This window comes from Mobula hypostoma, chromosome 5 (genome assembly GCF_963921235.1).
Source record: "Mobula hypostoma chromosome 5, sMobHyp1.1, whole genome shotgun sequence".
Taxonomy (NCBI): domain Eukaryota; kingdom Metazoa; phylum Chordata; class Chondrichthyes; order Myliobatiformes; family Myliobatidae; genus Mobula; species Mobula hypostoma.
Genome location: NC_086101.1, coordinates 111,617,930 through 111,635,188, shown reverse-complemented (window position 1 = coordinate 111,635,188; position 17,259 = coordinate 111,617,930).

The following is a 17,259-nucleotide window of genomic DNA, read 5'->3' as shown; positions in this document are numbered from 1 at the left end:
ACTGTGAAGTCAGTATGGATCTGCCATTGTTGGTCCATGACGTCCACATTCCTGTTCACGGTGCAGTCCATCGATCCGTATTCTAGGTTTTCCGGTTTTCCATTGTTCTGTCGGGTGCTCTAATTGAGGCACATGATTCTCGTTTGTGCAGACACATAAATACCTCTGGAGACCAGGGCTTGGCTGCTGGATTGTTCCTGTCAAAAACCCCTGTCTGAATCCCTTCCCTTCACCTTCCTCCTGAAGTCTTGAGTGCCACCTCTGCCTGAAGCCTTGCCTGCAACCTCTGCCTGAAGCCTTGGCGTGAAGACTTGCCTGCACCTCATCTGTGTCCTCGCCTGTATCATTGTCAAGTTCTACCGCCGGAACAAGACCTGAGCCTTGCTGTGTCTAGAGAAGGAACTGTCTACCATTGTTTGGAACTATCTCTGTATCCACGCCCTTGCTAGGTAGGTCCGGCTGTTTGCTGCGACCTAGTGTTGGAAACCGTCTCTGTGTCCATGTCTTCACCAGGTAGGTCTGGCTGTTTGCCACTATCTTGAATTGGGAACTAACTCGTCGTCTTCAGCATTCTCTGTATGAGTCCAGGCCCTACATCCTGTTCCCAAGGAGGGATCCCGGCTCTGTGTTCTGCGTTCTTGTCTCCTATGGCCAAGGCTCTGTGCTCTGCATTTCTGTCTCCCAAGACCAAGGCTCTGTGTTGTGCGTTCCTGTCTCCCAAGACCAAGGTACTGTGTACTACATTCCTGTCTCCCAAGACCAAGTCAAGGCTTTGGGGTCTCATCCTGTCCTTGTGCCTCGCCCAGCCCAGGAGTACCTTGTCTAGTCCAAGCCACGTCCAAGTGCCTCGTCTTGACCAAGCCACGGCTTTGTGTTCTTGTCCATTGCAGGAGTTCCACATCCAGTCCTTTAGCCATGTCTTGTCCTTGCCTAGATAGGGGTTCTGAGCCCGAGTCAAGACCCAGGTTCCGGGTCCCTGTCCAGTCTCTAGCTTGGAGTCCAAGCCCAGGCTCCTAGCTCCCAGTTCCTTGTCCTAGTCCCGCTTTCCCAGCCAAGTCCTAGTACAAGTCTGTGTTCCTGTCCCAGCTCTCTAGTCAAGTCCCGTTCCTAGTACTTCAGTGTCTGTGTCTTGCTTTTGGGTCTGATCCCAGTACCCTCATATGACAGGATCACGCAATCTTTGGGATTGAGATGCACAGGATTGAGTGATCCCATGTGGGACCTTGTCAAGCACCTTACTGAAATCCACGTAGACAACTGCCACAGCTCTACGCTGATCAGTCACCTTTGCCACCTCCTCAAAAAACTCATTGAAGTCAGTAATCAATGCCGGAAGACCACAGACCACATCAGCATAGATTCAGCAGAAAGCATTCTGATTGGTTGCATCACGGCCCGGCATGGGAATTCCAATATACAGGAACGCAAGAGATTCCAGAGATCGGTGGGACTCAGCCAGTTCCATCTTGGATACCCCATAGGGAGGACAACTACAACAGGTGACAATTCAGGAATGCAATGTCCATCATTATGGACCCCACCATCTCGACCATGTCCTCTTCTCAATGCTGACCTCATGAAGAAGGTACAAGAGCTTGAAGACTCACAACTCAAGGTTCAACAGAATCAAACTTCAAAGTTCATAGAAAGCTTATTATTAAATTACATATACTACAATATCAAATCACAATATAAGACCCTGACAGTCATTTTCTTCCTGGGGACTCACAGTAGAGCAAAGAAATACAATACAATCTATGAAAAACTATACCTAAAGACTTACAAACAACCAAGAAATGTCTGTTAATGTTTCCTTCTGTTTCATTCTTTCCTCTCTTACTGTACTATTTAAATGGCCATGGTGTGCTCTTCATGCCAGATGTTGGAGGACTGGGAGACCCAGACTGTCTCGGAACTATAGCTGTGTGAATTGCATTTGGCTGCAGTTCCTGGAAGACCATGTCAGGGACCTGGTGTCATATCCAGTTTGAGCTTTGACTGCCATGGCCCACACACTCCTGTTTCAGGTCAAGTGGATCAGTTCATTGGTATTCATTTCCAGATCTCTGGCTGCTATCTCCATCATCATTTGTCTTTGTTTTCCTCTTGCTTTCTTCCCTTCAATCTTTCCCATAATTACTGTGCATTCTACCTCCTCTTTCCTAATCACATGTCCAATGGAGTTACACTGTCTTTTCATGATCTCATATATTATTTATAATAATAAATAATAGGGGACACTGTAGTCAGGGGGACAGATAGGCGATTCTGTGGACGTAAAAAGGAAACACGGATGGTAGTTTGCCTTCCAGGGGCCAGGCTCTGCGATGTTTCTGAATGCATCCACAAGATGTTGACAAGGGAGTGTGAGCAGCCAGAAGTCATGGTACATATTAGTACCACTGACATAGGTAGAAAAAGGGAAGAGGTCCTGAAAAAAGAATACAGGGAGTTAGGAATGGAGCTGAGAAGCAGGACCTCAAGGGTAGTAATCTCAGGATTATTGCCTGTGCCATGCGACAGGGAAGATAGGAATGGAATGAGGTGGTGGATGAAATGCCTGGCTGAAGATTTGGAGCAGGGGGAAGGTATTCAGATTTCCTGATGATTGGGACCTCTTCTGGGGCAGGTTGGACCTATACAAAAGGGATGGGTTGCACTTGAATCCAAGGGGAACCGATATTTTTGTGGGCGGATTTACTCGAGCTGTTGAGAGCAGTTTGAACTATTATGGCAGGGTGATGGGAACCGGTATGATGGAACTGAGGATGAGCCAGCAGGTTTACAATTAGATGATGGATGTAATCTGAATGTAAGGAAGGACAAGCCGATGATTGGGTACAAATGCAGACAGAGCAAAGAGTTAAATTGTACCACAGAGGCAAAATTCAAAAGTGCGAAGAATGCAGGATTGAAGGTGCTGTATTTAAATGCATTTAAATGTTGTATTGAAAGGACAGGCTGGAAGGCATAGGTGGTGGTATGGCGCTGTTGGTAAGAGAAGGAATTACATCTTTAGAAAGAGGCGATAGAGGGTCAGGGAATGGGTAGAGGTAAGAAACCACTAAGGTAAAAAAACCATTATGGGAATCATATATAGGCCTTCAAATAGTATCTGAGATGTGGTTTTGAGATTGCAAGGGGAGCTGGAAAAGGCATGTAATTAGGGTAATGACACTATTGTAATGGGGGATTTATTTATGAAAGGGGACTGGGAAAATCAGGTTGCTGTCAGATCATAAGAGAGGGAGTTTGTTCTCTGCCTATAAGATGGCTTTTTAGAGCAGCTTGTGCTTGAGCCTACTTTGGGAAAGGCTATCTTAGATTGGGTGTTGTGTAATAACCCGCATCTTATTAGGGAGCTCAACATAAAGGAACCTCTAGGAGACAATTTTCATAATCTGATTGAATTCATACTTCAATACGAGAGGGAGAAGCATAAGTCACATGTATCAGTATCACAATGGACAAAAAGGAATTATAGAGGCATTTGAGAGGAGCTTGACAGGTGGATTGGAGGAGGATACAGGTGGGGATGGCAGCAGAGCAGAGATGGCTGAAGTTTCTGGGAGTAGTTCACAAAGCACTGGACAGATATGCCCCACAGAAGAAGGTGTTCTGAAATAGCAGAGGTAGGCAAATGTGGCTGACAAGGGAAGTTAAGGACTGCATAAAAGCCAAGGAGAGGACATATAAGGTAGCAAAAGTGAAAGGGAACTTGGATGATTGGGAAGCTTTTAAAATCCAACAAAAGGCAACTGAGAGCTAAAAGAAGGGAACAGATGAAATATGAGGGCAAACTAGCCTCATATTTATAAAGCAGGATACTAAAACATAGAAACATAGAAACATAGAAAATAGGTGCAGGAGTAGGCCATTCGGCCCTTCGAGCCTGCACCGCCATTTATTATGATCATGGCTGATCATCCAACTCAGAACCCCGCCCCAGCGTTCCCTCCATACCCCCTGATCCCCACAGCCACAAGGGCCATATCTAACTCCCTCTTAAATATAGCCACTGAACTGGCCTCAACTGTTTCCTGTGGCAGAGAATTCCACAGATTCACCACTCTCTGTGTGAAGAAGTTTTTCCTAATCTCGGTCCTAAAAGGCTTCCCCTTTATCCTCAAACTGTGACCCCTCGTTCTGGACTTCCCCAACATTGGGAACAATCTTCCTGCATCTAGCCTGTCCAATCCCTTCAGGATTTTATACGTTTCAATCAGATCCCCCCTCAATCTTCTAAATTCCAACGAGTGCAAGCCCAGTTCATCCCGTCTTTCTTCATATGAAAGTCCTGCCATCCCAGGAATCAATCTGGCGAACCTTCTTTGTACTCCCTCTATGGCAAGGATGTCTTTCCTCAGATTAGGGGACCAAAACTGCACACAATACTCCAGGTGTGGTCTCACCAAGGCCTTGTACAACTGCAGTAGTACCTCCCTGCTCCTGTACTCGAATCCTCTCGCTATAAATGCCAGCATACCATTCGCCTTTTTCACCGCCTGCTGTACCTGCATGCCCACTTTCAATGACTGGTGTATAATGACACCCAGGTCTCGTTGCACCTCCCCTTTTCCTAATCGGCCACCATTCAGATAATAATCTGTTTTCCTATTTTTGCCATCAAAGTGGATAACTTCACATTTATCCACATCAAATTGCATCTGCCATGAATTTGCCCACTCACCCAACCTATCCAAGTCACTCTGCATCCTCTTAGCATCCTCCTCACAGCTAACACTGCCACCCAGCTTCGTGTCATCCGCAAACTTGGAGATGCTGCATTTAATTCCCTCATCCAAGTCATTAATATATATTGTAAACAACTGGGGTCCCAGCACTGAGCCTTGGGGTTCCCCACTAGTCACCGCCTGCCATTCTGAAAAGGTCCCGTTTATTCCCACTCTTTGCTTCCTGTCTGCTAACCAATTCTCCATCCACATCAATACCTTACCCCCAATACTGTGTGCTTTAAGTTTGCACACTAATCTCCTGTGTGGGACCTTGTCAAAAGCCTTTTGAAAATCCAAATATACCACATCCACTGGTTCTCCCCTATCCACTCTACTAGTTACATCCTCAAAAAATTCTATGAGATTCGTCAGACATGATTTTCCTTTCACAAATCCATGCTGACTTTGTCCGATGATTTCACCGCTTTCCAAATGTGCTGTTATCACATCCTTGATAACTGACTCCAGCAGTTTCCCCACCACCGACGTTAGGCTAACCGGTCTATAATTCCCCGGTTTCTCTCTCCCTCCTTTTTTAAAAAGTGGAGTTACATTAGCCACCCTCCAATCCTCAGGAACTAGTCCAGAAAGTTATATAAAGAGTAAGAGAGAGATCAGAGTTGATATTGGACCACTGGAAATGATGCTGGTGAGGCAGTAATGGGGGACAAACAAATAGCAGATGAATTTAATAAGTACTTTGCATCAGCCTTCACTGTGGAAGGTACTCGCAGTGTGCCAGAGGTTGATGAGTGTCAGGGAGCAGGAGTGAGCACCATTGCTATTACATAGGAGATTGTGCTGGGCAAACTCAAAGGTCCTAAGGTAGAAAAGTCTTCTGGACCAGATGAGCTGCTTACGAGAGTTCTGAGAATAGTTGCTGAAGAGACATGTTTTGTATTAGTCATGAACTTTCAGGAATCTGGCATGGCCCTGGAAGACTGGAAGATTGCAAATTCCACTCCACACCACTCTTTAGCAAGGGAGGAAGGCCAAAGACAGGAAATTATAGGCTAGTTACCCTATCCTCAGTTGACGGGCAAGTGTTGGAGTCTTTTAGTAAGTATGAGGTTTTGGGGTACTTAGAGACGAATGATAAAATAAGTCAAAGTCAGCACAGTTTCTGCCAAGAGGAAGATTGCCTGAAAAATCAGAGTTCTTCGAGGAAGTAACAAGCAGGGTGGATGAAGGAGAGGCAGCGGATATCATTTACTTGGATTTTCAGAAGGCATCTGATAAGGTACCACACATGAGGCTGCTTAACAAGATAAAATCATATGGCATTACAGGAAAGGTACTGGCATGTATAGAGGAATGGCTGACAGGCAGGAGGCAGCAAGTGGGAATAAAGGGAGCCTTTTCTGATTGGCAGACAGTGACTATTGCTGTTCCTCAGGGGTCAGTACTGGACCACTATTCTTTATCCTGTTTGTCGATGATTTGTAGAATAGAATTGATGGCTTTATGGCAAAGTTTGAAGATGATACAAAGATAGGTGGAGAGGTACGTAGTCCTGAGGAAGGAATGTGATTGCAGCAGGACTGAGGCAAATTGGAAGAATGGGCAAAAAAGTGGCAGATGGAATACAGCATAGGGAAATGTATGAAAATGCATTTTGGTTAAAGGAACAATGGTGCAGACTATTGTCTAAATGGGAGAAGTTTGAAACATCAGAGGTGCAGAGGGACTTAGGAGACCTTGTGCCAGACTCTCAGAAGGTTAATTTAGAGTTTGAGTCTTTGGTAAAGAAGGCAAATACAATGTTGGCATTATTTTCAAAGTGAATAGAATGTAAAAGCAAGGAGATAATGCTGAGCCTTTATAAGACATGAGTCAGGCCACACTTGGAGTATTGTCAACAATTTTGGGCCACACATCTGACAAAATTTGTGTGCTCTTTGGAGAGAGTTCGGAGGAAGTTCACAAGGATGATTCCAGGAATGAAGGGGTTAACATATGAGAGCGTTTGGCAGCTTTGGGCTTGTACTCACTGGAATTTAAAATAATATCGAGGGGATTTCATTGAAACCTACCGAACGTTGAAAGGACTAGATAGTGTGGATGTGGAGAAGATATTTGCTGTGGTGGGGTATCCAGAACTAGAAGGCACAACCTCAAAATTTAGGGGAGACCATTTAGAACACAGGTAAGGAGGATTTTTTTTTAGTTAGAGTCAATCTGTAGAACGCTCTGTCACACACTGTGAAGGAGGTCAAGTCCATGGGTATATTTAAGGAGGAAGTTGATTGTTTCCTAATCGGTCAGGTCATCAAAGAATATGGCAACAAGGCAAACAAGAGAAAATCTGCAGATGTTAGAAATCCAAGCAACACACAGAAAATGGTGGAGGGATTTGGCAGGCCAGGCAGCATTTCTGGAAAAAAGTAGAGTCGACGTTTCAGCTTCATATCTGTAGGGGTTATGTGTGCACCAGGATGCACACTGACTTTGCACACCAGGAGGCATACTGACTGTGTACATCTGGATCTCACAAGTAACTCACCAAGGGCAACCAATGCTGGGCCTGATTTGGGACTGGCCAGCCATCCAGTTCTCATTTAGGGATCGGAGTTGAAGAGTGACTGAAACTTTAATACTTTGCATCAACACATCAGACAATCTGTTCTGGGACCAGTGTACATGTGTCTCCACAAAGAAGGTATGGCAGTGCCTCTAATTTATTGAAGTTTACATAGATTTGGCATCTCATCTAATACTATCACAAACTTCTATAGATGCCCAGTGGAGAGTGTCCTGACTGGTTGCTTCAGGGTCTGGTATGGAAGAACCAATGCTCAAGAAGGAGGAAAGCTTACAAGGAGTGGTGGCTATGGCCCAGTTCATCAAAGGTGCCTCCTCAGCATGAGCAACTTTAAAAGCAGTGTTATCACAAGAAAGCAGCATCCGTCAGAGATCCCTATCATGTAGGTCATGCCCACTCCTTGGTACTGAGGTGAGGTGAGGGCTTCTGTTGGTCAGAGTTGGCCATGGATATTGAGTCCTAGTTGTCTAGATATGCAAGCCTGGGCAGTATGATATGGAGAGCAAGTTGTGGTCTATGTAACAACCTCCCCCTTTCCACGAAACTGATGAACCCAAAGGAACAGTGGAGATCGATACTGCCATCTTGGTACCACCATCGAGCATAATGTACAGAAATCTTAGGTCCCACATCACCAAGTTCAGGAACGGTTATTACCTTTCAGTCAGCAGGCTCGTGAACTGGTATGGATAACTTCAGTCACCTGCACCCGAAACTGACTATACGACCAACAACCTCATATTCAAGGACTCCACAATTCGTACTGATAATCTTTCTTTCTTTTCAAATCTTTTTGTTCTTATTATACAAAATTAACAAGTGTTCATTGAAGTAGGCAACACTTACAATGCCTCAAGAAAAAAAACATTGATTTAAAGATTGAAAAATTTTCTTGATGGAAAAAGTCCCCTAATAAGCAAGAAAAAGTGAGAAAAAAACCTATTTGGTGTTTAACCCCAGAGCGATGCGTTATACAAAAAGCTTCTAAAGATAAACATCAAACCGCCAGCACTGACTTTAATTTATTTATTCAATATTCAATTTGTCTTCATTTGCACATTGGTTGTTTGTAAGTCTTTGTTTATGTAGAGTTTTCTTTCATAAATTCTATCGTATTTCTTTATTTTCCAGTGAATGTCTGCAAGAAAATTAATCTCAGGGTAGCATAAGGTGACATGAACATAAATTGAAAAAATTTACTTAGAATTATGAATATGGAGAGTGGAGGAGAGGGGATGGTTAAGGCTTTGTATGAAGACATGAATTAATACTGGCAGCAGGTCACTTATTCCCTCAAGACCACTGGACTATTCAATGAGATCACAGCTAATCTGTTTGTAACCTCCATTACATACCATGAAAACATGTACCATCAACTCAAGAGCATTTTCTGTCCCTCTGTTATCAGACTCTTAAACAGACTTCTAGTAGAATAAGATGGATCCTTGAGCTCACAGTCTACCTCGTTATGACCCTACACTTTATTGTTTACCTGCAGTGCTCTTTCTCTGTAAATTTGACAAATTATTCTGCATGTTTATTGCTTTATCTTGTTCTACCTCGATGCTCTGTGTAATGATTTGATCTGTACAAACAGGATATGAAACAGGTTTTTCCACTCGGTACATGTGACAATTAGAATCCCAACCAGTACCAATATCTTACTGCTCCCTGCTCTCTGTAACCTTTTTCTCTTCTTTCAAAGACCTATTGACTTTATTTGTCTCAGTTGTATTAAAACATACATTGAGTTGCGTTGTTAGTGTCAAGTGAATTCAGTGAGGATTGTGCTGGGCAGCCCACAGGTGTCACCATGCTTCTGCTGCCCATAACTCACTAACCCCAACCTACAGCTTTTCCTGTAGTAATGTGGGAGGATCCCAATGAGCAACGTGGTCATGGGAAAATGTACAGAGTCCTTCAGAGCGTGGCAGAACTCATATGCCAATCTCAACCGTAGAATGAGAAAATGGTCAGCAATATAGAGGAGGAGATGAGCAGGGCAGGGAATCAGGAAGAGAGTGTTCCCTGTGGTAAACAGAAAGGGAAATGTTGGGGGAGATGGTGGGATCACTGCATAGGATCGATAGATCTTCATATGATTGTAAACTCATTCAGTTCCATCATGAGCATCTCCCTCCCCACCACTGAGGTAATATCAAAAGGGCAGCATCCATCAAGAAGGACCCTTACACCCAGGACATGCCCTCTTCTCATTGCTAGGGTTAGCGAAGAAAGGCAGAAGTCTGAAGACAGACGTTCGACATTTTAGGAACAACTTATTCTCCTCCACTATCAGGTTTCTAATCAGACAATGAACCCATGAACACCACCTCACTATATTTGCTCTCTTTTTACTGAACTTATTTAATTTATTTCAAGGTATGTTTCTTTTATAAGTTGTAGATTATTTTATGCCTTGCACTGTACCAATGTCTTAAAACAACAAATTTCAATGCATACATTGAGTTCAATGGTTCAGTTTTACACCAGAGAATGTTTTCTGTGTACAACCTGAAATTCTTACTCTTGCAAAACAGAAGAAAGATACAAAAGAATGAATGACAGAAAAGGTTTGAACCCTAAAGCCCCCCTCCCGTCTCCCACACACAAGGAACAGCAAAGCATTAACACACCCCGCCCCCCCATGTGCCCCAGCAAAAGTATCAACACACCGTCCCAACACCCTCCATTGAAGGAATAGGAAAACCCCCAGAGGCCACGATCTGGAGTCCATCAAAAACTACTGTCCATCCTAACACTTCGTCACAGGCTCTCTCTCCATCTGACAAATGAGGGACAGAGAGGTTTCTCTCCTGCTATAGTGAGGGTGGAGAACAGCTCACTGTTTCACTGTTATAATCTGAAGTGTTGCTTGTTTCTCCAGCAGTATACACTGCTGGCTCGATGTTTCAATCCCCTGGAGGTTTCAGTAGGTGACAGCGATGAGCAACCCAGATGTCTGCAGGGCCAGACCCTGAAGGTGCACGTCTTTCTGGCTGCCCCAGGAGATATCTAAAATACTAGGCTGCTTGGCAAGTTCTGAGAATGAGAAACCACCGCTGTGAAGAACCGAAGATGAGTGCAGCTGTAGATCATGGACTCTGACAGGACCCCAGCCACCTTGGAAAGGATAGAAAAGACAAACATTAAAGAGAAGAAATCTAACTGCTTCATGGACAAAGTAGAAGATATCACCCTCTGGTGCTTTCTTTAGCACTTCCTCTGATTGCTACTTTATTAGGAATCTCCTGATCTCCTGTCCCTAATACAGTGTCAACTGTGTTGGTTTGTAGTCTTCTGCTGTTGTAGTCCATCCACTTCAAGGTTTGACGTATTGTCATCGAGTCGTAGAATAGTACAGCAGAGAAACCAGCCCTTTGGCCTATCTAGTCAGTGCCAAACCATTGAAACTGCCCACTTCCATTAACCTGCACCGGGACCATCGGCCATACCCCTACCATCCATGTACCTATCCAAACTCCTCTAAGCATTGAAATTGAGCTTGCACGCACCACTTCCACTGGCACCTTGTTCCACACTCTCACCACTCTCTGAGTAAAGAGGTTTCCCCTCATGTTCCCCTTAAACTTTTCACCTTTCACCCTTAATCATGACCTCTAGATGTAGTTTCATCCACCCTTGGTGGAAAAAGCCTGCTTGCATTTAACTATCTATACCCTACATAATTTTGAATACCTCTATCAAATCTCTCAATGTTCTATGTTCCAAGGAATAAGGTCCTAACCTAGTTAATCTTTCCTTATAATGCATGTGCAACATCCTTGTGAATTTTCTCTGCACTCTTTCCATCCTATCAATATCTTTCCTGTGGGTAGGTGACCAGAACTGCAGACAGTCCTTTGTGTATTTCTATGTTGTGTGTGAAAATCCTCCACTAATTCCTCCTCCCATCCTATTTGTGTAAGCAGCTCCATTAGAATCCCTGCTGTCATTAGAATTGACATAAAAACATTCATGTCAGGGAGGGATACCACCCTTATACAAATTATAAAACACTGTCCCTTTACAAGAAACTGCCCACTTTTGACTGCTTGAGATGGCTCCCCAAACCCTGCCTCCCAATTATGCCAATGACAATCCTGGAAGATTACTCATAATGTGTTAGATCTGTTGGAGGAGGAACCCCAGGTATTATTGGAGAGAAACAGGACATTTAGACCCAGCAGCCCCTTTATTCGGGACCTCCTGTACCTAATATAAAGTGGCCACAGATTGTACGTTCGTGGTCTTCTGCTGTAGCAGCCCATCCTGTTCAAGGTTCGACATGTTGTACATTCAGAGATGCTCTTCTGCACACCACTGTTGTAACGTTTGATTATTTGAGTTACTGCCGACTTTGTGTCAGATTGGAACAGCCTGGACATTCTCCTCTCCTGGACATTCTCATCTGACCTCTGTCATTAGCAAAGAGTTTTCACCCACAAAACTGCCGCTCACTGAATTTTTAAAAAAGTTTTTTCACACTATTTTCTGTAAATTCTAGAGACTGTTGTGTGTGAAAATTCTTGGAAATCAGCAATTTCTGAGATACTCAAACTATCACATCTAGCAGCAGCAGTCATTTCATGGTCAAAGTCACTTCAGTCACATTTCTTCCCCATTCTGTCATTTGGTGTGAACAACAACTGAATCTCCTGACCATGTCTGCATTCTTTGATGCATTGGGTTGCTGCCACATGACTGGCAGATCAGATGTTTGCACTAGAAGCAGGTGAACAGTTGTACCCAATAAAGTGTCAGTGACAATAAACCTAATTCTGCTCCTGGATCCTGTAGAAGTCGTGGAGATGTTGTGCTGGTTGCAGAGGTTGATGTGGTGATACAGTGAGGACCAGGGTCTCTCTCACTGCTCTCTCTGGGGAGGAGGGAAGATGAGAGCAGATGTGTGCAATGAAGGAAAGTTTTTTTTTCCACACTCTGTTAGATAGACACAGGTTTGTGCAGAGTTTAGAGTGATCTGGATATTGTGTCGGTAGAAGTGACTCACTGGGTTGGGCATTTTATTACCAGATTTGGATCTCTCCACCTCAGGGGCTGATGGAAGCAGAGTTTGTGAATGTCGTTAAGGCATTAATGTCATTAGGAAATAAGCATAGGGTGAGGGGATGATAAGTGATTGAGACGAGGCAGGAATGTGAGGCTGATCATGAGCAGGTCACTCAGATCAGAACAGACAAGAGGAGACAAGTGGCCTCTACCTGCTCCTAGTTCGGTGGCTGGTTACACAGATAGGAAAGGAAGGAGCCATCAATTTGTATCTGAGTTTAGACCAGTGATCTATTGGGCTCCATGCAGATTTCAGCGACAAGTTGTGTCAGGTTACAGAAATGCTTGCTTACCAATAATCTTCTGAGAAATGATTCCTGCCCCAACCTGCTGAAATTGTGCAGACTGCTCCTAGCCCCTCAGGTGGGACTTCTACATTCTCCGCATCTCCATTTGTCTGTCTACGAGCTGGTTAAACAGCTTTCAGAAACATGAGTTTCTGCAGACGCTGGAAATCTAGAACAACACATACAAAATGCTGGGGATCTCAGCAGGTCTGTCAGCATCAATGGAGGAAGATAATCAAAAGCTCTATTTTATTTTCTCACACCACCATTTCTGGCAGCAGATCCCAAGCATCTCCCACACTCTGTGCAAAAAAAAAACTTATCCTTTTAACTTCCCTTCTCTCCCCTTAAAGCATCTGAGATACTTTGAGTCTGGGAAAAACTGACTCTCCACTTATAGCTCCATGCCCTTGGAATGCCAGTTTTCACGGACCTCCAGCCAGTCCCATCAACCCAGCTCCCTTATTAGAAAGCCAGGTCCAAGTCCAAACTGAGAAGTCACTATGGATCTGTCATTGTCCGGTCCATGACATCCGCATTCCTGTTCATGGTCCGGTCCATCGATTCGTATTCCAGGTTTTCCGGTTTTCCATTGTTCTGTTGGGTGCTCTAATTGAGGCACATGATTCTCGTTTGTGCAGACACATAAATACCTCCGGAGACCAGGGCTTGGCTGCTGGATTGTTCCTGTCAAAAACCCCTGTCTGAATCCCTTCCCTTCACCTTCCTCCTGAAGCCTTTCCTGCCACCTCTGCCTGAAGCCTTGGCGTGAAGACTTGCCTGCACCTCATCTGTGTCCTCGCCTGTATCGTTGTCAAGTTCTACCGCCGGAACAAGACCTGAGCCTTGCTGTGTCTAGAGAAGGAACTGTCTACCATTGTTTGGAACTATCTCTGTATCCACGCCCTTGCTCGGTAGGTCTGGGTGTTTGCTGTGACTTAGTGTTGGAAACCATCTCTGTGTCCATGTCTTCACGAGGTAGGTCTGGCTGTTTGCCACTACCTTGATTTTGAAACGGACTTGTTGTGTTCAGCATTCTGTGTAGGAGTCCAGGCCCTACGTCCTGTTCCCAAGGAGGGATCCCGGCTCTGTGTTCTGCGTTCCTGTCTCCCATGGCCAAGGCTCTGTGCTCTGCATTCCTGTCTCCCAAGACCAAAGATCTGTGTACTGCATTCCTGTCTCCCAAGACCAAGGCTCTGTGTTGTGCGTTCCTGTCTCCCAAGACCAAGGTACTGTGTACTACATTTCTGTCTTGACCAAATCAAGGCTTTGGGGTCTCATCCTGTCCTTGTGCCTCGCCCAGCCCAGGAATACTTGTCCAGTCCAAGCCACGTCCAAGTACCTCGTCTTGACCAAGCCACGGCTTTGTGTTCTCGTCCTTTGCAGGAGTTCCACATCCAGTCCTGTAGCCCAGCCACATCCAGTCCTGTAGCCATGTCTTGTCCTTGCCTAGATAGGGCTTCTGAGCCCGAGTCAAGACCCAGGTTCCGGGTCCCTGTCCAGTCTCTAGCTTGGAGTCCAAGCCCAGGCTCCTAGCTCCCTGTTCCTTGTCCTGGTCCTGCATTCCCAGCCAAGTCCTAGCACAAGTCTGTGTTTCTGTCCCAGCTCTCCAGTCAAGTCCTGTTCCCAGTACTTCAGTGTCTGTGTCTTGCTTTTGGGTCTGCTCCCAGTGCCCTCATATGACAGGATCACGGGCAATCTTTGGGATTGAGATGCACAGGATTGAGTGATCCCATGTGGGACCTTGTCAAGCACCTTACTGAAATCCACGTAGACAACTGCCACAGCTCTACGCTGATCAGTCACCTTTGCCATCTCCTCAAAAAACTCATTGAAGTCAGTAATCAATGCCGGAAGACCACAGACCACATCAGCATAGATTCAGCAGAAAGCATTCTGATTGGTTGCATCACGGCCCGGCATGGGATCTCCAATATACAGGAACGCAAGAGATTCCAGAGGTCGGTGGGACTCAGCCAGTTCCATCTTGGATACTCCATAGGGAGGACAACTACAACAGGTGACAATTCAGGAATGCAATGTCCATCATTATGGACCCCCACCATCTCGACCATGTCCTCTTCTCAATGCTGACATCAGGAAGAAGGTACAAGAGTTTGAAGACCCACAACTCAAGGTTCAACAGCATCAAACTTCAAAGTTCATAGAAAGCTTATTATTAAATTACATATACTACAATATCAAATCACAATATAAGACCCTGACAGTCATTTTCTTCCTGGGGACTCACAGTAGAGCAAAGAAATACAATACAATCTATGAAAAACTATACCTAAAGACTTACAACCAACCAAGAAATGTCTGTTAATGTTTCCTTTTGTTTCATTCTTTCCTCTCTTACTGTACTATTTAAATGGCCATGGTGTGCTCTTCATGCCAGATGTTGGAGGACTGGGAGACCCAGACTGTCTCGGAACTATAGCTGTGTGAAGTGCATTTGGCTGCAGTTCCTGGAAGACCATGTCAGGGACCTGGTGTCATATCCAGTTTGAGCTTTGACTGCCATGGCCCACACACTCCTGTTTCAGGTCAAGTGGATCAGTTCATTGGTATCCATTTCCAGATCTCTGGCTGCTATCTCCATCATCATTTGTCTTTGTCTTCCTCTTGCTTTCTTCCCTTCAATCTTTCCCATAATTACTGTGCATTCTACCTCCTCTTTCCTAATCACATGTCCAATGAAGTTCCACTGTCTTTTCATGATCTCATATATTATTTATAATAATAAATAATAGGGGACTCTGTAGTCAGGGGGACAGATAGGCGATTCTGCGGACGTAAAAAGGAAACACGGATGGTAGTTTGCCTTCCAGGGGCCAGGCTCTGCGATGTTTCTGAATGCATCCACAAGATCTTGACAAAGGAGTGTGAGCAGCCAGAAGTCATGGTACATATTAGTACCACTGACATAGGTAGAAAAAGGGAAGAGGTCCTGAAAAAAAAATACAGGGAGTTAGGAATGGAGCTGAGAAGCAGGACCTCAAGGGTAGTAATCTCAGGATTATTGCCTGTGCCATGCGACAGGGAGGATAGGAATGGAATGAGGTGGCAGAAAAAATGAATGGCTGAAGATTTGAAGCAGAGGGCAGGGATTCAGATTTCTGGATCGTTGGAACATGTTTTGGGGCAGGTGGGACCTGTACAAAAGGGACGGGTTGCACTTGAATCCAATGGGAACCAATATTCTTGAGGGCGGATTTACCAGAGCTGTTGGGAGCAGTTTAAACTAATTTAGCAGGGTGATGGGAACCATCATGATACCACTGAGGATGAGCCAGCAGGTTTACAATTAGATGATGGATGTAACCCGAATGTTAGGAAGGACAAGCCAATGATTGGGTGCAAATGCAGACAAAGCAAAGAGTTAAATTGTACCACAGAGGCAAAATTCAAAAGTGCGAAGAATGCAGGATTGAAGGTGCTGTATTTAAATGCATTTAAATGTTGTATTGAAAGGACAGGCTAGAAGGCATAGGTGGTGGTACGGTTCTATTGGTAAGAGATGGAATTACATCTTTAGAAAGATGTGACAGAGGGTCAGAGAACGTGGGTGGAATTAAGAAACTGCAATGGGTGAAAAGACCATTATGGGAATCATGTATAGGCCTTCAAATAGTAGCTGAGATGTGGTTTTGAGATTGCAAAGGGAGCTGGAAAAGGCATGTAATTAGGGTAATGACACAATTGTAATGGGGGACTTCATTATGAAAGGGTATTGGGAAAAACAGATTGCTGTCAGATCATAAGAGAGGGAGTTTGTTAAGTGCCTAGAAGACGGCTTTTTAGAGCAGCTTGTGATTGTGCCTACTCGGGGAAAGGCTATCTTAGACTCGGTGTTGTGTCACAACCCTGGTCTTATTAGGGAGCTTAACATAAAGGAGCATCTAGGAGACAGTGATCAAAATATGATTGAATTCATACTTCAATATGAGACGGAGAGACATATGTCACATGTATCAGTATCACAGTGGAATGAAGGGAATTACAGAGACATGAGAGAAGAGTTTGCCAGGTGGATTGGAGGAGGATACTGATGGGGATATCAGTAAAGCAGAGACAGCTGAAGTTTCTGGGAATAGTTCACAAAGCACAGGATAGATTGCCCCACAGAAGGTGTTCTGAAATAGCAGAGGTAGGCAAATGTGGCTGACAAGGGAAGTTAAGGACTACATAAAAGCGAAGGAAAAGACATATAAGGTAGCAAAAGTGAAAGGGAACTTGGATGATTGGGAAGCTTTTAAAATCCAACAAAAGGCAACTGAAAGAGCTAAAAGAAGGGAAAAGATGAAATACGAGGGCAAACTAGCCTCATATTTATAATCCCATTCCCATTCTGACATGTCTATCCACGGCCTCCTCTACTGTACAGATGAAGCCACACTCAGGTTGGAGGAAGAACACCTTATATTCCGTCTGGGTAGCCTCCAACCTGATGGCATGAACATCGACTTCTCTAACTTCTGCTAATGCCCCACCTCCCCCTCATACCCCATATGTTATTTATTTTTATACACACATTCTTTCTCTCACTCTCCTTTTTCTCCCTCTGTCCCTCTGAATATACCCCTTGCCCATCCTCTGGGTTCCCCTGCTCCTTGTCTTT